At 36.2% G+C, this 25031-nt stretch overlaps 1 pseudogene; it reads right to left on the bottom strand.

Moving 5' to 3' along the window:
• Positions 1–5170: 5170 nt before the first annotated feature.
• On the bottom strand, positions 5171–12854 carry LOC122488224 (annotated as a pseudogene).
• Between the last annotated feature and the right edge of the window lie 12177 nt (positions 12855–25031).

Genomic DNA, 25031 nt, shown 5'->3' with positions numbered 1-25031 from the left:
GATAGTAGGGAAGGAGTAAGTCTTTAGATTCAGAAACTAAATATGTCTTCTTGCCTTCTCTCTTTCAACAATGCAAACTGAACATGATAATTGGTAGTAATATAGTTCTCAAAATCTAAATTAGTGAGTGTATAATAATATCATGATTAGGAGCAGATGGATTTTAGAAAAACATTCCAGAGTGGGTATTGACAGGCCAATGTTTCTCAGGCAGTAGCACATGTCTTCTCATTCTTCCTGGTCATCAAATATTGTACCAAGTGCACCCACACATGCACGCACACACGCATACACCTATACACATATACTATCTGAGGACATGTATCAATCTTCAGTAATAATACACCCCACAGTCCTATTAAAAAAGAGGAACATTGTCTCAAAACAATAGAATATACTTTGAACACTCCATTCACAGTGGAGAAATTGCTTACATTCTAAGGTGAATAGTGTCAGTACCCGGTTAGTACAGCCTCCCACTTCCAGCCCATGCCTAGATTCTTTTTTGTGCATAAGAAATGTGGGACTTACTACAGCTACCTTTTTAAGTAGTAGAACCATCAGCCTTTAATGGCCATTTTTGGCAATATTGGGTACTAACAAAAGCTTAAGAATTGCTTTATCTTTTACTATAGGGCTAATACAATTCTTAGATAAGAAATTGCCACACCACTTATTAAAGGCAGAATAGAGCCTGTATGAGAATATTTGTAGAAACCCCGTGGACTAGGAAATGGGGACAAACTCATTCTTACTGTAATAATATGTATTAGCAGTTCAACTTTATAATCTTAGTTTATTATGAGGTCCTTGTAAGCAAAAAATATATCTTATCTGAGTATCTTGAGAATATTTTTCATAGTAACCTGAAAATAAGCATATTTTCTAAAATAAACAAAATTCTGTTCTCACCATCTGATTCAAGATTTTTTGGTTAGTTAATATTTATATAAAAGTCTCTCAAATTTGTAAAAAGTATATTTTTTATATATTTAATGAAAACATTAAATAGCCATTATGTGGCAATCCAATGTCCCTTTTTTCACTGGTGAATAAACATCATCCTAATATGACTTCAATTGGGTATTGAGGCTAAATTTAAGTAAGAAAGTGGAAGTAGTTAAGATAGCTTGCATTAACTTGTACAATAGATTGATAGTAATAAAGTAAAACCCAGTTTCCTGACTAATGTGGTATGAAGAGTTTCTAATTATTCTCTGTGATAAAAGAGCACATTAATATGGTCTGTGAGGTTTCTACAGCTGATCTATGAATTTTTACAAACTATCAAGCTGATGCTTCTAATTGTTTATCAACCACTCATCCCTAACCCTTTCCAATTTGATTTTCTCCCATAAAACTCCACTGAAATTGCTTTATCAGAAGTTATCAATGATCTTTCTCAGGGCCTCTCTTGAATGCTCAGAAAGAGAAAATTCTATATTCCACCATCGAGTTTTGAAAACCTATCTTGCCTATGACATTAGAATACACTGGTAATTCCTTTATCTCTTTCTTTTTCCTCTCTCTCTCCCCTTCATGGGGTCTTCCCTCCTCTTTATGCCACAAAGTATGGGTGGTTCTTCAAGTTTCCATACTTGACTCTCTTCTTTTCTCTGTGCACTAATGTCCCCTCTTCTCTGTTTATTATTTTTCCAAGTGACTCAGATCACTATGCAAATGAATCTCAAAACTATACTTCTGACTTCTCTCCTATAATTTAATCCTAACATTATAAATGCCAGCTAAATATTACTACAGGTGTTAGGAGATAGTGATCAGGAGAGTAGGAAATGAAAAGATGTAGATGTGTGTATATATATATATATATATATATAGAGAGAGAGAGAGAGAGAGAGAGAGAGATAAGACATTTAGAAAAACATATGAAACTGGGCAGCAATTAATGGGTTCCTTGGAAGAATTCTGTGTATTCAAGAATGTTTTGCTGTTAGGTTCTATAGTAAAAATTTATTGTATTGGATCCATATACATAGGTTTCTCAGAAGAACATATCTTAGTGAGACACTAGGAGATTTCAGATATATATGACATGAATTATAAGGATGATAATAGGCTTTTGTTTTACTATCCTTACAGAGTTGAAAAGTGTGTAAGAAGTCAGAGAGTGAGATAGTATGAGCAGTTTAAGGCGATGGATAAAAGGTATGCATGCAACCTGGAAACTTAGCACATCTTGAGCACTACTAATGCCTATAATTTCACCCACTGCTATGGTGGCAAATATAAGTAATCTCAAGATATCCATGCTATATCCATTGTCCTATCTGTTGCAACTGCAACACAAAAGGAAAACCTAGAGGGTGTTTCCTGGTCACAAATAATTTTCTAAAAGCACTCTTCTGATCATTTCAGTTGCCTGGGCCATTCTGGTTAAAAATTTACTCTGATGCAGCAGGAAGTGTAGAAAGTTACAGTGTCACACTAGAGTTTGAGGTGTGGACCCAGGATGCCTCACTGTCCACATTGTGGCACTATTTACGTGGTTACTGAATAAAAATGACTGTCTCGTTTTAGACTAAATTTCAGTATCAAAGATCACTGCCCTAAGAAGCAAACAACAGACATGGCAATGCTAGATTGAGAGCTAAAGAAACAAAGCAGGATTCATTATTTGTGTATGATTTTGGCTAAATATTACTCTTGAGGGGAACTCTTCCTTGATAAACTTTTATTAAGAAAAGTATTTTATTAATTTCTCTGAAATCAATTAATCTTATAGCCTGAGCAAACATAAAGGAAACTACAAGACCTATGAGGTTCTATCACTTCCTGTTCTACACTACCTGGGGACTTCGTTTTACTGTTTAAATTTGGAGGCTTGTGTTCAGTTGATGATTTCCTTCTTCTGTTTCTTCTTACATATACATATACCTTTTAGCTCTGAGCAGAGCCTGGCAATTTTTTTAACAAAATCTGGTACCTCCCAGTGCTGGTCTCCACAGCTACTATTCCAAAACTTGAGCCCTTTCCCCCCAGTTCTTCCCCTTCCCTGTTCTCAGACACAGAGATGGTTCTCCCAAACTCACAAACCAAATGTGAAGATTGTATTTTAGCCTCACGTTGAAGGATTCAAATTTATAGGAACAAAGAATCAGAAAAACCTTCAGTTAAGATGAAGTACCAGATGAAAGAAACTGAGGAGAGGCATAAATAATTGCTTTTTTAAACACAGTAGAATAATCTGGTGTCCCTTCCTCTAATCCATAGTGTCTACAGGAGTTGTCATCCAAATTGAACATAAATACCACAAAAGCTCTTGTTGAGTCTCATCTTACTGGATTTTTGACATAGATTTCACCCATTTTAGGAAGGGTTCATAATGAAAATCTGCTAGAAAGGTAGGCTGGGTGCCTCCATCGGTTAAGCATCTGACTCTTGATTTCCACTCAGAGCATGATCTCATGGTTCCTGAGATCGGGAGCTGCATGTAGGGCTCTGCCCTGATAGTGTGGGGCTTGCTTGGGATTCTCTCTCCCACTCTTTCTGCCTCTCCCTTGCTGGTGCACATGCTTTCTCTCTCTCTCTCAAAATAAATAAATAAACTTAAAAAAAAAAAGAAAATCTGCTGGAAAGATGTGATAGAGTCCATCAGTATCTAAGTGGTACAATTTTTAATCCATTCATTCATTGGGACATTCATCTTCTTTTACCCCCTAAATTTTAAACCAGTTAACAAGGATAATGTTTCTAATGTTTTCAAAAACTTAATCTGTATTAGTAACCTAGAAAAAATCCAAATAAATTATAAATTATTTCTCATTTGTATAATTTTTTTCCTATTTGTGAAAGGAAGATATCATGAAGACTTTATTTTATTCTAACACCTATTTTTCTCTTTTTCTAGGTTGGTCAGTGTAATAACCAGTAGAAGCAAAGGGCCTTTTTAAAGTCACATTTCCTAGCAGAGGCTTAATGTAACTAAAAAGATGATAGGAATGTTCATAATCTCAAGTATGGAGTACTTAGAATCTTCTCTCAAAATCTGCCCCTCTCCAGTGTTCTTAGCAATAGTCATACAGTCTGACCATCTGCTCAAGCAAACAATAATATTTCTGTGTCCCTCAACCTGTGTGTATCATCACCAAGTCCAGCTGCTTTTATCATTTGACTATTTCTCACACTGCTCCATTTATTTTCCCCTCCATTTCCATCATCCTAGTGCCAGCCATCATCCAAACCACAACCAGTATAGTATAAAGTAATTAAAAGTATAGGCTTAGGAAGCAGTTAAGCCTGGCTCAATTCTCTCTCTGCCTGGGCATAGCTGGGGTCCATTAGGATATGTTTTTAATCTTAAGTTTCTCAATCATACATTGGAGATAATATGAGTAATGTTAGTATTTTTTTACTCCATAGGTTTATAGTTCATTAAATAATTCATATACTATGCTTAACATAATTTTTAGCACATACTACAAGTTTTTAAATGTTAGTGTTTGCTTTCACCAGTTTGGCATACCATATCCATCAGGTTAATAAATGTGTCATAATAATCAGTGCATTCTCTACATCTGTCCTATCCAATATGATACTCACTAGCCATGTGAAGCTATTGAGCACTTGAAATGTGGATAGTAGAGACTGAAATGTAAAATACACTATAGGTTTTTTCAATTTTGATATTAAAAATGTCAAATATATCAATAGTAATTTTTGCATTGATTATGGTTTAAAATGCTAATATTTTTAATGATTGAGTTAAAATGTTATTAAAATTATTTTTATTTATTTATTCTCATTTTTTTAAATGACTACTGAAAATTTTTAAAGCCCCTATGTGTGGTTCACATTTATGGTTAGCATTATATTTCTATTGAACAGCACTGATTTAGACTTTCCATTTTCTCTTATTTACATATTCTTTTAGAATGGCCAGTTACATTCTTGAAAGACTTCAAGTGACTTGAGATTTTGTTTAGAAATGTATTTAAAATATTTGAAATTTATTGGAGAAGAAGATCTAAAAACTCCTGGCCAATGGTACAGCTGTGGAATTTTTATATTTTGCAATTTTGATCTTTTAAAGATTAAATTTTTTTCATTTTTTTGATTTTAAAGAGTAAAGATTTTTTCAAATAAGATATATATATATATATATATATATTCACTAATATCCATTCAATATACCTTTTAAGTAGTCTTTTTTTTTTCAGTTTTATACCTTTATTTGACAATCAGTGGTTAGTCCTCATCCACATTAACTGTAGATTTTTGAAAGTGGTGACAGGTACATAGGTAACTAAAATATAGAGCTTGTTTGGTGGGTCTTCATCCTCGTTACAATTTCTGGACAACCGCACATAGATACAGTATGGAACATTCCTTATTCCTTGGGCCCAGACAGCTCTGTTGAGCCTGGTGTCAATGCACACATACGAAGATCCCACCTTCATGGCAAATTCCCAGATCTCTTTGAGTGTCTGAGGGCATGCTTCTTGAAATCCACTCCATGGATATGCTTATGATGTTGATGGTGTATTCTCTGGTCACTACCCCCTTGATGGCAGAACAGCCCTTCTTCTAACCACCCTTCTTTGTGGGAGCTACCCTTCTTTTCAGGAGACATTCTGCCAGGCCAAGGAAGAGCACAAGGTATTGTGGGGGAGGGAAAACAGCATCTCAAGCACACTAAGTAGTCTTTTTTAAATAAATCAATTCCTTCTGGCTTTAAGATAAAAATCCTTCTTAAAAACTCTTAATATTAGAAATGCATATGCCCCCCTGAATACATGGTGATTGTGAGAAAGAAGTAGTATGTGTTACGCTAGAAGAATTTTGGGGAAAAGTCTGGATTGAGTTAGTTGAAAATTTTTGTAGAGCAGACAGAGACATTAGGCAATTATTGCTCTTTTAGCCTTAAATATTTAATGTAAAGGAAACTGTTTCATATTGTTTGTTCTAGCATACAATGCTGCAATGGATTTTCTTGTAAGTACATCCTTTTTATTTAAAAAAGGAAAATTTGAAAGGGTTAATTTTATTTAAAAAATTGGAACAAATTTGACAAAAAGCATTTTTCATTTCTGGGATAATGGTCACATGGATATGTATTATTTCTTCAGTCTTTAACTATATTTTAATATTAATTGTAATAATTTGTTTATAAATTATCTTGGGCATTCCATGAAAGTATTCATATCATGGAAAATTTACCTTTTCTTTCTATTCTCTATATCTCATATTATTTTTCTAGTTTTAATGTCTTGTGCAGGATCTCAGGTCTGTGTGAACTACAGTAGTGAGAGCAAGCGTCCTTGTCTTGATACCCACCTGAAAGGAAACAAAACTAAAATGTCTCTATTAAATGTGATGATTTCTTTAGATATATTATAAGTACCCTTTTTTGTTGTGTTTTTTTTTAAGTTGTCTTTCTCTTTCCTCGTTTGCTAAGAATTTTTATCTTAACTGTGTAGAAAATCATATTGAGTGCTTTTTCACCCCAAATTGAAAGATTAATTTTTGATCATTTAATTTGGTGCTTATTAATTGTGTTAATAACTGTCCAAGCTGAACAGTCCTTGCATTTATTTAATTGATATGACTAGAAGTTTGTTTCTTGGTGTTTTCACATAGCCTTATTTTTAATTGTCTCTTTTATCATAACTTTATCGTTATTTTTGTGCTCCTCTCTTTTTCTTTTTTTATTTATTAAAGAAATTTTTTAATGTTTATTTATTCTTGAGGAAAAGAGAGACAGAGTGTTAGTGGGGGAGGGACAGAGAGAGAGAGGGAGACACAGAATCTGAAGCAGGCTCCAGGCTCTGAGTTGTCAGCACAAAGCCCTTTGCGGGGTTTAAACTCACAAGCCATGAGATCATGACCTGAACAAAAGTCTGACCTTTAACCAACTGAGCTACCCAGGCATCCCTTTCCTCTCTTTTACTTTTGTTTTTGAATTTAGTTTGCTGGGGTTTTTTTCCTAGCTTATTCGGATTTTAGTTAATTTGTTTTCCATCTTTCTTATATTCTGGTAATAATCACAATTTGGTACATTTTCCTCTACATTTCAGCAGCAAACAGATTTCAACCCAGTGCTTTCATTGTCATTATAATGTAATAACTTCAAATTTTAGCATATAATCTCTGCTTTAAACCAAAGGGTAAATGGTAATATGTTAGTTTTTAGAGATAAGAATTTTTCCTAAATATTCTAGTTTGATTTCTAATTGTATTGCATTGTAGTTATAGAATATAGATGCTATGTTGCTAATTATTTGAAATTTTTTGAAACCTCTTTTGAGGCCAAGTTCATCATCATCATTGGTAAATATTTCATATGTGCTTGAAAATATGTATTCTATGTTCATTTGTCATGATGTTCTAGACATATCTATTACACCTAACAGTAATGCCATTGAATTCATCTCTACCTTTATAGTTTTCCATGTGTGTTCATTAACTATGTCTTTCCATATGATATGTTATTCCTTTTTCTACTTAGAGGCTGTACTCTCAGCTTGATATTGATGATTACAATCTTCCCAGCTTACTTTTTTTCATACATATTTCATATCTCTTTTTGATGATAATTTTTATTTTCACCTTTGCTCTTTTTCTCATATTAAAATTTTTACTTGGTATTTATTTATTTATTTATTTATTCATTTATTTATTTGAGACAGGGAGAGAGACAGAGAGAGAGAGAGAGAGAGAGAGAGCATGAGTTGGGGGAGGTGTAGAGAGAGAGGGAGACACAGAATTCAAAACAGGCTCCAGGCTCTGAGCTTCAGCACAGAGCCTGACGCGGGCTTGAACTCATGAACCATGAGATTATGACCTGAGCCGAAGTCTGACACCCAACCAACGAAGCAACCCAGGAGCTCCTACTTGATATTTTTTAGATATATGTTTTCCATGATTCATTATCAATTTTTCTGCTTATTGTGTGTGTTTAGGTGTTTTTTTCTAATTGAGTATCTCTTAGACAACATTGCTAATTCTTATTTTTAGTACAACCTGAGAGTCATTGTCTTTTCACTGTTGTTTTACCTATTTTGATTAATAAGTTTTACCATAAATTAATTTGTTACTATTGTATTAGAAGATGTTTTCTACCTACTGCAATTAATGTTATCGTATGTCTCCCATTTCCCTGATTTTAATTAGGTGTTTCTCATGAACTAACAATATGCATTATATTTTTATTATTTTGATGGTCATTAATTCATTAAGATTCTTTTAACAAACATGTTTTATCATAAATTGTGCCCTGGGCAATGCACTAAGCAGGGGGAATAAAACAGATTAATATTTTGTTTTTTTTCTCCTTATCAATGTCTATAACTTTATGAAAAATTATGTTTCCCCCTGAATAGGAAAAAAAATGTCAACACAATTCCCTCTCCCATCTTCCTCACTTCCCCTAACAAGTTTGGGTTTAGATTTTTGTGCTTATATAAATGAAAAAAGCATTTAAAAGCTTTTTTCAGATATCAATAAATTCTACTTATTTTTTACATGTTCTTCCCTTTTATACCAATTTTTTGCTATGAGATCTATTCCTTCCTTTCGAAAGTTAAACCTCTAAGAATTTTCAGAATTATTTTATTTTTTAATTTTTTATTTGATTTTTTTCATTTTAGAGAGAGAAAAAGAGAATGTGTGAGTGGGAGAGAGGGGCAGAGGAAAAGAGAGACAGAGAGAATCCCAATTAGGCTCCATGCTCAACAAGGAGGACAACATGGGGTTTAATCCCACAACCCTGGGTTAACCTGAGCTGGAATCAAGAGTCAGCCACTCAACCAACTGAGCCACCCAGAAGCCCCAAGAATTCTTTTGAAGATATTCTTCATGTTGCTAGACTCACTCTCTGACATCTTCATTCTTCTCTAACATTGAAATGATAGCTTAATTGAATATAATATCAGATTCAAATCCTTTTCCTTGTATACTTTCTTGTATTCAGTATTGTTGTCAAGACTAAAGGTACTGGATTTTAATTTCTCTCTGAAAGACAAGTTTTAGTTTCCTTTTGAAAATTTTCAGCAGTTTCCTTTGCTTTTAATAATCCTAAAAGTCACTATAATATATCCAAATGAGAGTTTTTCTCCACTCAGCTCTCCTACTCAGTTCTTTGTGTACCTCTTTAAATGGAAGTCTCACAGTTACCTTTTTTTTTCTTTTTTTTTAATGTTTATTTATTTTTGAGACAGAGAGAGACAGAGCATGAGCATGGGAGGGTCAGAGAGAGACAGAGACACAGAATCCAAAGCAGGCTCCAGGCTCCCAGCTGTCAGCACAGAGCCCTATGTGGTGCCCAAACTCAAAAACCGGGGTATCATGACCTGAGTGGAAGTCGGACACCCAACGGACTGAGCCACTCAGGTGCCCCCAGTTTTCATTAATTACACAAATTATCAGTATGTTTTTCTTCAAATATTTTCTCTATATGTGTATTTTCTCTGTCCTTCTAGATGGGTATTGCTTTTTCTATTATTAGTCTCCATTTCTTTTGACTTTTTTCCATTCATTCCATCTCCTTATTCCCTGCTAATGCTTTTTGAAAGAGTTCTTCAATCTTATCTGTCAGCTCAGTAAATCATCCTTCACATATATTCAACAAGTTCTCTTCACTGGAAAATAAGTAACTAGAAAATGAAATGGAAAATAGATGCCATTTGTGATAACAATGAAAACTATCAATTACCTAGGAAATAATCTAGCAAAGATTGCCTGAGAGGTTTATAGATATTTTTAAAAAAATCTATGAAAGGACATCAAAGTAGATCTGAATAGAGAGAGACAATATACTCATGAATACAATGAATAAAACTTTAGAGATTTTAATTGTCATCAAATAAATCTATAAATCCATCACTATTCAATTCAACACCACAGCTAAGTTTGGGGATAAACTTGACAAATTTATTCCAAAATTTATACAGAAAGGTAACTTTCTGTGAGTTGCTAAAGCAGTTTTCAAAAAGTATAAGATAGGGTTGCCTGGGTGGCTCAGTCGGTTAAGCGTCCGACCTCAGCTCAGGTCACGATCTCGCGGTCCATGAGTTCGAGCCCCGCATTGGGCTCTGGGCTGATGGCTCAGAGCCTGGAGCCTGCTTCCGATTCTGTGTCTCCCTCTCTCTCTGCCCCTCCCCCATTCATGCTCTGTCTCTCTCTGTCTCTCTCTGTCTCAAAAATAAATAAACATTAAAAAAAATTAAAAAAAAATGTATAAAATAGAAAACTCATACTATTAGATAGTAAGACAGATTCCAGCACCAAATGATAAAATTATCAGTGTGGTACTAGTGCAGGGACAGACTGATTGAATGAAGGAATACAAAAACAAGGATTTAAACAGATCACAGGTTATGTGATACAGGATAGATTACATAACCTTGAAGAAATGATGGATACTTTTGTAAATGAAACTAGAGATTTAATTTGCAATTTAGAGAAAAATAAAATTGGACTTCTAGCACATACCATTACAAAAACAAATAAACAAATAAATCAATAAATAAAATAACCCCAAATGAATGAAAGACCTCCATATGAAAGTGAAACAATCAAGCTAACCACAGAATATGTTTACCAAACCAAGATATAAAAGCTCAAATCTCAAGAGAAAAGCCAACATAATTTGATGAATATGAGAACTGGGCAACATAAGTAAGAATTTCTATAAATCAATGTCACTCACAGGTTGTATCACTGGGAAGAAAACCATAAGAAAGACATTACTGAGCAAATTTATATGGACTGTTCTTGAGGTCAACCCTGTGAAAGGGAGAGAAGTTGAAGAAAGCAAGATTGGGTTAGAGGGAGATATAGTGCCATGTTGCAGTATCAGAGAAAGCTTTTTCTCTAACACTGGAGAGAGGCTGAGCCCAAACATGCCTACACTGACCAGTCCCTGGATGCTGGTCATCCCTGCATTCACCAGTTTCTAGGAAGGGAGTGTAAATTTGGGTGAGACAGTTTTCTCTACCAAGGCAGTTCCTAATTAGGAATGATTATTATGGGCTGTCTACAAGTATCACTTTTCATCAGAGGGAAAACAGGCACTCCAGTTCTGAACAAGGATCTGAGTTGTATGCCACAGATTCCATTTCAGTCTCAAGATTGAGATTAAAGTGGTACCAGGGATTACATACAATGAATAAATAATAAAACTTAGTACATAGCAGATCTAATGACTTCCATAGAACCTAGCAAAAAAAAAAAAAAGGAAAAAATAACAGAGGTAAAAATTTAATTTTTTAAAATTTTTTACGTTTATTTATTTATTTTTGAGAGACAGAGACAGAGCACAAGTGGGGGATGGGCAGAGAGAGAAGGAGACACAGAATCCAAAGCAGGCTCCAGGCTCCGAGCTGTCAGCACAGAGCCCGAGGCGGGGCTCGAACTCACAAACCTCGAGATCACGACCTGAGCCGAAGTCAGATGCTCAATCGACTGAGCCACCGAAGGCGCCCCAGAAGTAAAAATTTAAATGATTAGTAACTATATTAAGTTACCCTAATCTCATTAATAATGAGAAAAATGAAGAGATAAATATTAAGCATGTTGACCAGAGCATTCTTTGTTCTTGTAAAGAATTAAAGTAATTTAGGTATTGCATGCTAATGAAATTAGCTGATAACATATAGTGCATATATGATAATAGAATGATGTACATTAAGTAAAAGAAACAAACCAGTTACTCGTACATAGAAAGAAACTAGATTTTACTATATATAATGTTGACTGTGAAAAGTAAGAAACAAAATGTTAACACTTATACCATCTTATAAATTTAACAAAACCTGTAATACAACTATATTTTTGTGTTTGAGGATAGCATATCTAAAGCAATACATGCAAAGTGTTTTGAAAAGTCGTGATGGATTAACCAGTATCAGATTTACTGTTATCCTTAAAAAACTATAAATACTTATTAACATATACAAAGCAACTGTCTGCAGGCCTTGGGCAGAACCAATCCAGGCCTACAGTTTTCAAGAGAAGAAAAGCATATGAAAAAAATAAATAGTGTATTTTCCCCTGTTTTTTGCCTGAAGGTATTTTTCAATCCCGGCAAAGAGAAATAGAGTACAGACAGTGGAAGTCTAACTGGGCAGAGGAAACACAAATTTGACCTGGCTGTCATTGAAGGGGGGCAGGATATTAGAGAGGAAGAAATCACAGGGGAAAAAAGCCCCCCAAATCTGCATATTTTTTCACGTTCTTGGCCAATTTCTAAATTACGCATGCACAGAGTGAGACTGTGAGAAATCGTATGTATTGTTTTCTATATGGATTTTTATAATAATAATTGATTTTTAGTTGTACTTTATTGTGATTAGAGAAGATGATCTTAATTAGAGCACCTTTTCTTTCTTCCCCAAAAAAGAAAGCAGAAGGCTAATCAATCAGTCTATTAAGATGGTTTCCAGATTCAAGCACCATAACTATTTAAGGTAAGAGGGTTAGTGAAACTAGCGAAAGTACTACTGCTGCAACTAGTTCCAAAGCCATAATTAATAGAGATCTATCACTTTTCTCCTCCACCACTCATTTTACCTTTGTTTCACAGTTGGCTATCTCTGAGTGGCTTGCTTGGCAGGGAAGCTCAAAACTTTACTCCTTAAGTGTAATCCCTTCATTTTATTTTCTTTATGTTACAGCCATCTTACAATATAGACCCCCAATGACCCACATTTCCCACTATTTAGGCCCTGGTGTAGTGCCCACATGCATTACATTATGACTGCTCCTGCGTGACCAATAGAATATGGCAGAAGTGATAATGTATGACTTCCAAGGCTGGGTCATAAAAGCTGTTGCCTCTTTTGCTTTGATCTCTTGAAACACTTACTCTTGGAGCTCTGAGTCACCGTATAAGCCATCCAACATCTAGAGAGATGACATTCAGAGGCTTTGAATCACATAAGAACCCAAAAGAACACAGGGAGAGATGCATGGGTAGTCCCCAACTGTTCTAATCCCTATATATTAAAGTCATCCCAATTGAGACCCCAGAAAATTCATATGGCAGAGATAAGATGTCTCTACTGATCTCTGCCCATATAAATTCATAAACAAAATAACATCTTGTTTTGGTTTTAAGACACTAAATTTTGCACAGAAATAGATATCAAAACATTTTTTCTAACCACAGTTACTGCAGTTATCGATTTACAATTATTGTGGGCATAAGCTCATAAATTCAGTGGGTTGGAGACAACATCCTCTGTGCCGTCTTTAAGTAGCAACTGTAGCCTCTCCTGGTAAATAGGGTTGATTACCACTACTAATATGTTAACACCCTTTTACTTGCTTACTGGCCCACTAACATAAGGACTGACATCAATCCTCTTCAGTTTAGCATTAGCATATCTCACCAGTCCATCTTTGCATCAGCTTAGATTCCTTTCTTCTGTGTTAGTTGATTGTTGGGAATACACCTCAAAGCCAAAGACTTAAACTGAGATAAAAGTTACTGTGCATGGATGTCTGGGCCACCTGTTTGTGTGATTTACTAGTACATTCTGGGTATGCTCAGGCTGAAATCCAAAGGCTGTTTCTACACCTGCCCAACTGTATGAAATGATGGATCTGAGAATATCCAGCTCTGGAAAGGAAAGGGAACTCCAGTGATATAGTCATTTAGCATCCCATGGTCAGGTTATCAGTTTCTAGTAAGGTCCAATATCACAGAGGAATTTTTGTTAAAATTGAGACTATTTCTCTTAAAGAAAAGGCATGATCTACCACTAAATCCCAGAAACTTATCAGAGAATTTGTGCAGCAAACTTTCTCTTCACAGATATATCTACATCTATCAAATCTGCTGAGTCATAAGACCCATGTGGCTATGCACCTCAGGGTGGATCTTCTGCAGAATCCTCTCTTCCTCTTTTCCTCATCCAAAATGGATAGCTTTCAAGTCACAAGATACATGGGTCAGGGCAGTATTTTCTTTCTCTTTTTTCTTTTTTTTCAGAGCGGTATTTTCAACTTCAGTGTATGCTACCTCCAAAATCAGAAGAGACCGATCAAACACTGTACCTCTATTGAAGGACTGTCAGGTGCAACATGAAAATTTGCCCTTGGTCTTAGAAGGAATATTGTGGCATGTCACAGACCACTGGGCGTCCAAAACTGTTGCAGTCTCTTTAGTCTTCATGAGACTTCTCTCCATGCTCTTGATATAACATGTCTTACTAGCATATCTGGTAGACTTTCGACTTCCTACTCACCATGTCATCTGTGTACTAGTCTAGTGTTATGTTCTATGGCTTGTCAAGATGATCAAGATACCTGAATTCTCCACCATGACAGGGAACAGGACAGTTAGCCTATCCCTGGGCTAGGGAGTAAACGTGAACTTCTGTTTTTACTATGAGAATAAAAACCAAAGTTGATCCTTCTTAGTGAAAGGAATTGGAAAAAAAAATTATCTGCAAGATCAGTAGCCCTACAACATGTGCCAAAGTTTGTGTTAATTTATTGCCAATCAACCAGGTGGTAGCCCCAATAGCAGCCACTATGGCAGGTGGTAAAATGTAGCAGCTGTGATTGGGGCTGCCACTTGGATAAGTTTATAATAATATATACATCTGCCAAGATCCATTTCATCTTTTGCAGGATACATATAGTTGAATTAAACAGAAATATTATTGGAACCATCCTCCTACATCCTCTGTCTTTGACAGAGGTATTGATCTAAGCATTTCTTCCCATAATATAGTATTAATTCTGATTTATAATTTTCCTCCAGCTAGAAGTGTGATTTCTGGGGTTTCTACTTGGCTCTTGATGATGTAGTGGCTCTTATTCCACAGACCATAACACCAGCTGCTAAATATTTCTCTCTCAATAATGTACACATGAACCAAGGAAATAATAACAGGTTAGGACCACAGATACTTGGATACACTGTGAAATGAACTCTAGCCAAACTCCACCTGGCCTCCATAAGGTCCCATTTAGCCAGAGAACCATGGTGGCATTTCAGATCCCATGGCATCACTGTCAGCTCAGACCTTATACCTAACATACGTAGAAATGTCTGGATTTTCCAATTCCTCAGTGTCAGTTACTCAGGGAATGATTGCAGGTCCCTTTGGAGAATAACCAAGGACATATTTACTGTATAAATTCCATGTGGCACTGCAGGCTTCTTCCACAAGGGAACCATGTGATTTGATCAATGAGTTCTGATTTTGAGAACTGACTTAGGTCGGGAAATTGAGTGAGAAGCCACATTTTTCCATTTCAGCAGCTGATGAACAATCTTCCCCATCATCTTTTTTTTTTTTTTCTCTTCCTTTCTCATACGTATCTGCCTGTCTAGTTTGTTTCTAAGAACTCCATGACCTATTAGCTATTACCACAGATCCCTGAAGGTCATGGCAACTGGATGGCAAACTGGCAATTATATCTACTATGCCTCTGATGATTTAGTGCTATGCCTTGGCCTCATAGCCATTGACATTAAAGAGCCCACTTTGATAGCGACAACCTCCACTGTCATCAGAGCCTGCAGAGTGCAGCTACCACCAACCAAGCTTCTTAAACAAGTTGGTGCCAACTCAGAAGTGCATTCCTATGGGATGTCTTCTTGCCTCACCCAGGAATCTTAATCATGTCATGGGTACTCAAGTCTTACATAGTAAATCTATTCTAATGTTCTCAACTCCTTGATTGTTTTGACCCCTTCTGCAATATACTAAGACATTTCCAGGTTTTTCATCATATTTCCTAGTTTTAGTATCAGGGTAAGGTGGGCCTCAGAATGAATTTGGAAACTTTCCTTCCTTCTGCTATTTTTTTTGAATAGTTTAAGAAGAATAGGTATTAACTCTTCTTTACATGTTTGGTAGAATATACCTTTGAAGATATCTGGTCTTGGACTTTTATTTGGGGGGAGTTTTTTGACAGATTCAATTTCATTACTGGTAATCAGTTCACATTTTCTATTTTTTGTTGATTCTGTTTTGAAAGGTTATATGTTTCTAGGAATTTATCCTTTTCTTCTAGGTTGTCCAATTTGTTGGTATATAATTTTTCATAATAATCTCTTACAATTCTTTGTATTTCTGTTGTGTTGATTGCCATTTCTCCTCTTGCCTTTCTGAGTTCATGTAGAGTCCTCCTTTTTTTCTGAGTTTGACTAAGTCTTTATCAATTTTTTTTTCCATGAACCAAGTCCTGGTTATATTGATTTGTTCTACTTTTTTAACATTTCTATTTAGTTTATTTCTTTTCTAATCCTTATTATTTATTTCTTCTACTGGTTTTAGGTTTTGTTTTTCTTCTTTTTCTAGCTACTCTGGATGAAAGGTTAGGTTACTTGAGATTTTTCTTGCTTCTTGAGGTAGGCTTGTATTGCAGTAAATTTCCTTCTTGGAACTGCTCTTGCTGCATTCCAAAGATTTTGGACTGTTGTGTTTTCATTTTCATTTGTTTCTATGTATATTTTGCTTTCTTCTTTGATTTCTTCACTGACCCATTCATTGGTTAATAGCATGCTATTTAACCTCCATGTATTTATATTTTTCCATATTTTTTTCTTATGGTTGATTTCTAGTTTAATAGCATTGTGATTGGAAAAGATGTATGATATGACTTTGATCTTTTTCACCTTGTTGAGATTTGTTTTGTGGCCTGATATGGGATGTGTTCTGGAGAATATTTCACATGCACTTGAGAAGAATGTGTATTCTGCTGTTTTAGGTTGGAACGTTCTAAGTATATCTGTTACATCCATGTGGTCCAATGTGTCATTCAAAGCCACTGTTTCCTTGTTGATTTTCTATGTGGATGATCTATCCATTGATGTAGTGGGCTGTCAAAGTCCCCTACTATTATTGTATTATTGTTGATTATTTCCTTTATGTTTGGTGTTAGCTGCCATATGTATCTGGGTGTTTTCATATTGGGTGCATAAATATTTACAATTTTATATCTTCTTGTTGAATTATCTTTATGATTACATAGTGTGCTTCTTTGTCTCTTGTTACAGTCTTTGTTTTAAAGTCTATTTTCTCTGATATAAATATTGCTACCCCAGCTTTCTTTTCACTTCCATTTGTATGATAAATGATTTTCCATCCCTTCACTTTCAATCTGCTTGTGACTTTAGGTCTGCAATGAGTCTCTTGCAGGCAGCAAGCATATAGTTGGGTCTTGCTTTTTATCCATTCTGTCACTCAGTGTCTTTTGATGGGAGCACTTAGTCCATTTACATTCAAAGTAATTATGGATAGGTATGTACTTATTGCTGTTACTTGTTTTATGGTTGTTTTTGTAGTTTTTCTCTGTTTCTTTCTTCTCTTGCTTTCTTTCATGGTTTAATGGCTTTCTTTAGTGATAAATTTAGATTCCTTTCCCTTCTTAACATATCTAATAGCAGTTTTTGATTTGTAGTTACCATTAGGTTTCTATGCATCTTATGCATATAGCATAATATATGCATAAGCATATATTAAGTTGGTGGTTGCTTAAGTTTGAACCCATCCTTTACACATCCTCCTTTCCATGTTTTCAGTGTATAGTTTCATACTTTACATCCTTTTATTTTGCTAATGCCTTCACTGATTTTTACAGATATACTTTACTGCTTTATGCTTCCCACCTTTCTTACTCTTTCTTATAGTCTTTCATTTTCAGTCATGAGTCGCTTTTAACATTTCTTATATAGTCAGTTTTGCGGTTGGTCACAAATTCCTTTAACTTTTGTTTGCGGAAGCTCTTTATTCTTCATTCTATTGTGAATGATGGCCGTGATGGATGAAGTACTCTTGGTTGTAGGATTTTTCCCTTCAGCAGTTTGAATATATAATGCCTCTTCCTTGTGGCCTGAAAAGTTTCCACTGAAAATTCAGCTGATACCTTATGGAGTTTGCCTTGTATGTAACTGTTTTTGTTTTCTTTGTTTTTAAAATTCTCTCTTTATCACTGTTTTTTGCCTTTTTAATTACTACGTATCTTGTTGTGGACCTTTTTGGGTTTGGGGCTTTCTGTGCCTCCTGGATCTGGATTTCTGTTTCATTCCCCATGACTTGGGAATTTTCAGCTATTATTTCTTCAAACAAATTTTCTGCTCCCTTTTCCCTCTCTTTTCTTCCTGGTATCTCTATAATGTGAATGTTATTATGTTTGATGGTGTCGCTGAGTTCCCTATTTTCATTTTTCATTATTTTTCTCTCTCTTGTTCAGCTTGATTACTTTCCATTACTGTGTCCTCCAGGTGGCTGATCCATTTTTCTGCTTCCTCTAGCCTGCTATTAATTCCATCTAGTGTATTTTTAATTTCACTTACAGTTTTTTTTATTTCTTTTTTTTTATGTTTTCTATCTCTTGTTTGAGGGTCTTACTGAGGTCCTCCACTCTTTTCTCAAGTCCAGTAAGTATTTTTATGACCATTACTTTAAATTCTTTAACAGCCATATTTTTTATCTCTATTTCATTTGGCTTTCTTGTGGTGATTTTGTCCTCTTCTTTCATTTGTGATATATTACTTTGTCTCCTCATTTTGTCTAACTCTCTCTGTCTGTATCTATGTGTTAAGAAAGTCAGCTATATCTCCTGCTCTTGAAAGTAGTGGCCTTATGAAGAGGAGGATCTTGTAGTGTCCTGTAGTGCAGTGAATCTTCTATTCACCAGAACCTGGTGCTTCAGGGGTGTCTCCCATTGTGTTGCATATACCCCACTGTTATGGCTGAGCTGCTTTTGCCTTCAGTGTAGTCATCTGCAATGGCTCTTTGCCTGTTGTAGGCAAGGTTTGGTCTCTGTATTGTTAGTGGGCCAGCCTGGAGCTGCCTTGGGCTTGAGTCAGACCAGGCATTGGCCAGAGAGGCAACAGCATTGGACTGCAGGGTATTTTCCCTGTATTATTCCCTAAGAAGCTATTGTTGGTCGGTGGGGCCTGCAGTCAGACAATATGTCTGCCCCAAGCCCATTGCTGGAGCTGCAGCTGGACTGATATGTGTGGTTATTTTCCCTTCTACCCAAGGCAAGAGTCACTTTTGGAGCCGGCTGGCTCCTGTCAGGGCTGTTTGTACACTGCCAGGCTTGTGACACCACTTTGGATAAACTCCTGCCAAGGGCAAATTGGAGGTGGCAAGTTTGCAGGGGAACAGGGAGTGGGACACATGGTTCCAGCAAGGTCCATGCTGGTCTTTTGTGGGAGCTGACCTGCAGCCACTTGGGAAAATTCCTGCTGAAACCTGCCCGGTTGAAGGGTTCGAATCCACAGAAGAGTGCAGGGGTGTGGAATACTGTTAGCAAGCTAAATGGAGAGTTGATAATGTGCTGGTTCCTGCAGGTATCTATGTATCTGGCTGGGGGTGGGGGGAAGAAAATGCTACCCCAGTTCTTTTGTTCTTGGAGAAGTCTTCCAAAGATTCTTGCCCCTCCAGCACATGCTCTGAGACTAGTAAATGAATCTCCTTCCCATATACCCCAGGTGATTTTTCAAACTGCTATTTCTATGCTGTATATCAGTGGAGCTGTTTCTTGTGTTGTCTCTTTAAAGGCAGGGACTCCATCCTTCAAGTTCTCCTAGAGCTGAGTAAAGCTCTAGGTGTTAAACCCCACTGATTGTTAGGCTCCTCTGGTTTTCAAAGCCAAATGTTATGGGGATTCATCCTCCCAATTTGGGCCCCCCTTGCTTGGGGGTGCTGTGGTGGCGGTCTGGTCCTCTCCCCTGTCTGTGCCTACCACATCCCTGCCTCCTGTGGACAGTTCTGTAGGTCTATTTGTCTCCCAAGCAAGTCTCTCCCCCTCCTATCCTCTTTGATGTGGCCTCTTCCCTACATTTAGCTGTGGAGAGTGTTCTGCCAACCAATGATGCTTGGGTTGTTTTCTGTTATTTACATCGACATGTGTTATCTAATTGTATCCATGGAATGAGTTTAGCTTAGGATCCTCCTCCTCTGCCATCTTCCACCAATGTCCATTTTATATACTTTAAGAAAGGTCTTGGTTAGATGGGGCAACTGGATGGCTCAGTCAGTTGAGCATCTGATTTCAGCTCAGGTCATGATCTCATGGTTTATGGGTTTGAGCCCCACATCAGGTTCTGTGCTGACAGCTCAGAGCCTGGAGCCTGTTTTAGTTTCTGTGTCTCCCTCTCTTTCTGCCCCTCCCCTGCTCATACTCTGTCTCTCAAAAATGAATAAGCATTAAAAAAAGGGTCTATATTATATATTTTTAGCTTCAAATTTAACAAATTTAACCACCCTCCTATATAAAACAAGAAATTTACTGTGCTTTTTATAACATCCCTACACTTAAAGTAATTTAATATGGATATAATATGGGTAAGAGGTATAGATTATCATTTTAGAATTACATTATCTTTTTTTTCAAGTGACATTACACTTGTGCCAAATTATGTTAACATGTGTACATAAATTTATTAGATTCATTCATATCAAGGCTCACTATAAGAACATTTATTCAAAAATTTCCATTTTTTACTTCTCAACTTTAATTCTTGATCCCCTGAATTATGTGTTAAACTTTTGAGAGTTTCTACATCAGTGCTGTAATTTATAAACACTTGTGTATCAGAAAATGAGTACTTCAGTTGTCACTTGCTCCCAAGCCTATCACTTTGCAAAAAAGGAAAAAAAAACAACAACAAAACAAAAATCCATTGTCTCTTGTGTTTGATGTTGCATACACTTAATTTTAAAGCCAGCCTGGAATTTGCTTTAGGTTTCTTATATTTTTTCTGGTCCCTAAGTAACTTACCTATTTTGGGGCCTGGATTTTAATAAGGTAATTTTTTATCCTTAATAGGTCACTAAGTTTATCAGGATATCTGAATTAAATATTTTGAGTTAGATTATTTGTTTCAGTTCTAGAGATTTTAAAAGTAATTTATTTTGTTTCCTATAAGTAAAACCATTTTCAAGAAATATTTTAAAGTTAATTCCTTTCTTCTCTTGTACTGAAGAATTTCTTTCATAAGTCAGTCTGTTTGCATTTGTAATAGTAGTAGTAGTAGTATCAGGGTTATTTGCTTGTATATTTTTCTATATGTTCATCCTTGAAAAAGGAATGCTCAATCCTTTTAATGAGTCTGGTTTAGTCTATTAAAGGGGGCATGGATTCCTGTAGATGTCTCTGTCTAATTGACTGCTAGTAGAAGACCCCTTCTCTCATAGAAGTGGAAGGTAAATTAATGTATGTAGTTTCTAGAACAATTTCTAGCTTTTAGCAGGGTTGACTATAGTGACTTGGGATCTTACGCTATTGTCTGGTTCACTGTCTTCTAGGATGAGAATTTATTTTGGATTATTCTGCCTGTCATTACTTTTTCTTTTCCTCATCAATATATGAAAATTTTATCCTTTCCAAGAATTGCTCACAAGCACTGTCTTTGCCTACAGTGCAGTTTCTATGACCACTTTTCCCCCAACTTCTCTTTTCCCTCAGCTTTAGTGAGGTGTAATTGACAAAAGTTGTATATATTAAGGTATACAACTTGCTGTTTTGATATACATATATAAAATAATCACCAAAATCAAGCTAACATATTTTTCATCACCACAGTTATCATTTCAAAAAAATGTTTTTGAATGTGTGGTGAGACACTTATGATTTACCTTCTTAGCAAATTTCACTCAGGTTCAATTCCAGGTCGGGGAGGTCTTTTTTATTTTTCCCTGCCTACCAAACTCCCCAAGACATTGCCATCCACAGTCCTTCTTTATTCATACTGCTTTACTGGGAACTGAATTTTCTGAGGGTTTGAGGGCTACAGGTACTTAGAAGGTAGTAAAGTCTAAGGCAGTAATGTTTCTAGGTATCACTGAAAGTAAAGTCTATTTCAGTAAATGAACAGCAGTTTACATTTACAGTTGGCAAAATTCCCTGCCTCTCTGTACTAAGGATGGGTAGTGGCTGTGAACCTCAACCTTGTTCAGCCGTCCTCCTCTTAGGTGCTATTCACACATGAAGGGAAAAGTATATGATGTCTTCAAGTGGTTTCCCGGTCTAGGCAGTGTCCATCCAGTTACTGAAAAACCTTTCCCAGACCACGAGTAAGGGTTGTTTTTATCTTTTTCAAAATGTTTTGCCTTAGTAACTTTTTATCTTCTGTCACGTTAATGGAAAGTTGAGAAAAGTCATTTGAGGTATAAAGTGGTATTTAAGATTTAAGACATTTTTATTCTTAGTGAAATAGCATCTGCATCAATAGTGATTTGGGGGTGCCTCAGTCGGTAAAGCATCCAACTCTTGATTTTGGCTCATGTCATGATCTCAAGGTTCTTGCAACATCAAGCTCTGTGTTGGGCTCTGCGCAGATAGTGTAGAGCCTGCTTGCGATTCTGCCCCACCCCTGCTCATGCGTACACTTACTTGCACGCTCTCTCTCTCAAAAATAAACATACAGGTGCGCCTGGGTGGCTCAGTCGGTTAAGCGCCAACTTCGGCTCAGGTCGTGATCTCGTGGTCCGTGAGTTCAAGCCCCGCGTCCGGCTCTGTGCTGACAGCTCAGAGCCTGGAGCCTGTTTCGGATTCTGTGTCTCCCTCTCTCTCTGGCCCTCCCCCGTTCATGCTCTCTGTCTCAAAAATAAATAAATGTTAAAAAAAAAATTAAAAAAAAATAAACATACAAAAATATCTTTAAAAATAATGATTTTGAACAAGGAAATGTAATTATAATGCTTAATATACTAATCAGTGAAATGGTTATATTACTCCCCTACCATCTTAAAGATGTCTGAATATTCATTTTTGATAGCGTGGGTTATAAGAAATATATATTTGGTGCTCATCTGTGGTTCCTTTCTCACAGCTCTCAAAACCCATGGAACTTCCTGAGCAATAGCAACATCTTTTATTATAATGTCTCTTGTCCTCATTTCCTGAAGTGGATGAGGAGCCATAGAGATGAAATGGGTGTATTGTTATTCATAACAACCTCCTTTCTACAACTGGGATTATGAGGTAACTTTTGGAAAGCAACTGGAAAGGGGGGCTTGTTGCCAGGGGAACCAAGATGAATAAAGGGTGCAAAAGTTCAGTCTTACCCCCGCCCCCCATCCCCACCCTGGCTGACTTCTAGGGAGGGGAGGGAGAGGACTGGAGGTTGAAAAAATTGTCAAAGGCTAATGATTTAATCAGTGATGCCTATATAATGAAGCTTTCATAAAATCCCAAAAGGACAATATTCAGAGTGCTTTTGGGTATGCCATCATGCAGAGATGCAGGGAGAGTGGTACATCAGAGAGGAAATGGAAGCTGTAAGTCCTTTCCCCACGTATCTTTTTCATCTTGCTGTTCCCGAGTTATATCCTTTTATAAAAAACTAGTAATCTAGTAAGTACACTATTTTCCTGAGTCCTCTAAGCTCCTCTAGCAAATCATTTGAACCTGAGGAGGGAGTCACTGGAACCTTATTTACAGTTGGCTGGTCGGAAGCAAAGGTGACAATACAGACTTGAGATTATCATTTGAAGGAGGGCTGGGCAGTCTTGTGAAACTGAACCTTTAAACTGTGGAACCTGATGCTATATTTGGGTAAACAGTGTCAGAACAGAGTTGAGTTGCAGAATACCTAGTTGGTGTCCAATAATTGCTTATTCAAGTAGACAACCCCTCCTCCCTACCTCATAGGAATTGGATGCAGAATCCTTTATAATTGTTCTCAATACTCAGTGTGGTTAACTGACAGAGAAGTCTCAGAGTCAGATAAAAAGACATGGCTTGGCTCTATCAATAAATGTCTCTTTGATACACTATTTTACCATCAGACAAAGTAAATGGAAGGAAGTTCATAGCAATAAACACCTACATTAAGAAACAAGAAAGGGGCCCCTGGGTGGCTCGGTTGGTTAAGCTTCTAACTCTTGATTTCAGTCCACATCATGATCTCTTGGTTCTCATGAGAACAAGCCCCATGTCGGGCTCTGCACCCTGAGAGCAGAGTCTGCTTGTGATTCTCTCTCTCTCTCTGGGCCTCCCCACCACTCACACATGCACACATGTGCTCTCTCTCAAAATAAATAAACTTAAAAAAAAAGAAACAAGAAAAATCTCAAACTTTATACCTAAAGGAACTAGAAAAAGAAGAACAAACTAAGGTCAGAGTCAGAAGGAAGGAAATAAAAAAGGTTAAAGCAGAACTAAATGAAATAGACACTAAACAAACAATAGAAAAGATCAATGAAACTAAAAGGTGTTTTTTCCCTAAATAAACAAAATAGATAAAATTTCAGCTACCTTCACCAGGAAAAAAAAGTGAACTCAAATAACTAAAATCAAAAATGAAAGAGATGTTATAATAGATACCACAGAAATACAAAGGATCAAAGAGAATACTATTAAAAGCCAACAACCTGAACAACATATAAGATATAGATAAATTTGCAGAAATATACAGCCTACCAAGACTGAATAATGAAGAAATAAGTCTGAACAGACTAATTTTTAAGGAGACTGAATCAGTAGTCAAAAACCTCCCAACAAACAAAAACCCATACCAGATGGCTTCACTGGTGAATTCTACCAAAGATATAAAGAATTAATACCAATCTTTCTTAAACCCTTCCAAAAAAATCAAAGAGGTGGGAACATTTCCAAACTCATTTCAGAAGCCAGCATTACCCAGATACCAAAATTGGACAGACACTGCACAAAAAATTATAGACTAATATCACTGATGTATACAGACACAAAAATTCTCAATGAAATATTAGCAAACTGAATTCAACAATACATTAAAAGGATCATATGCCACACTGAGTGTGATTCATGCCAGGGATGCCAAGATGGTCAACATCCATAAATCAATCAGTGTTATACACCACATCAATAAAAATGAAGGGCTACAATCACATGAGTATCTCGATACAGAAAAAGTCCTTGAAAAAATTCAGCATCCATTAATGATAAAAACCCTCAGGAAAGTGGGAATATAGATAAAATAAATGGGTCAACACACACACACACACACACACACACACACACACTCCAAACCTCCAGTGATGACTGAAGATAAATAAATCATTAAATAATTTTTTAAAAATGTTTACTTATTTTGAGAGAGAGAGAGAGAGAGA

The sequence above is a fragment of the Prionailurus bengalensis genome, chromosome A2, assembly GCF_016509475.1.
Source record: "Prionailurus bengalensis isolate Pbe53 chromosome A2, Fcat_Pben_1.1_paternal_pri, whole genome shotgun sequence".
Classification (NCBI taxonomy): Eukaryota; Metazoa; Chordata; class Mammalia; order Carnivora; family Felidae; genus Prionailurus; species Prionailurus bengalensis.
This window is presented reverse-complemented; position numbering and strand designations above follow the sequence as displayed.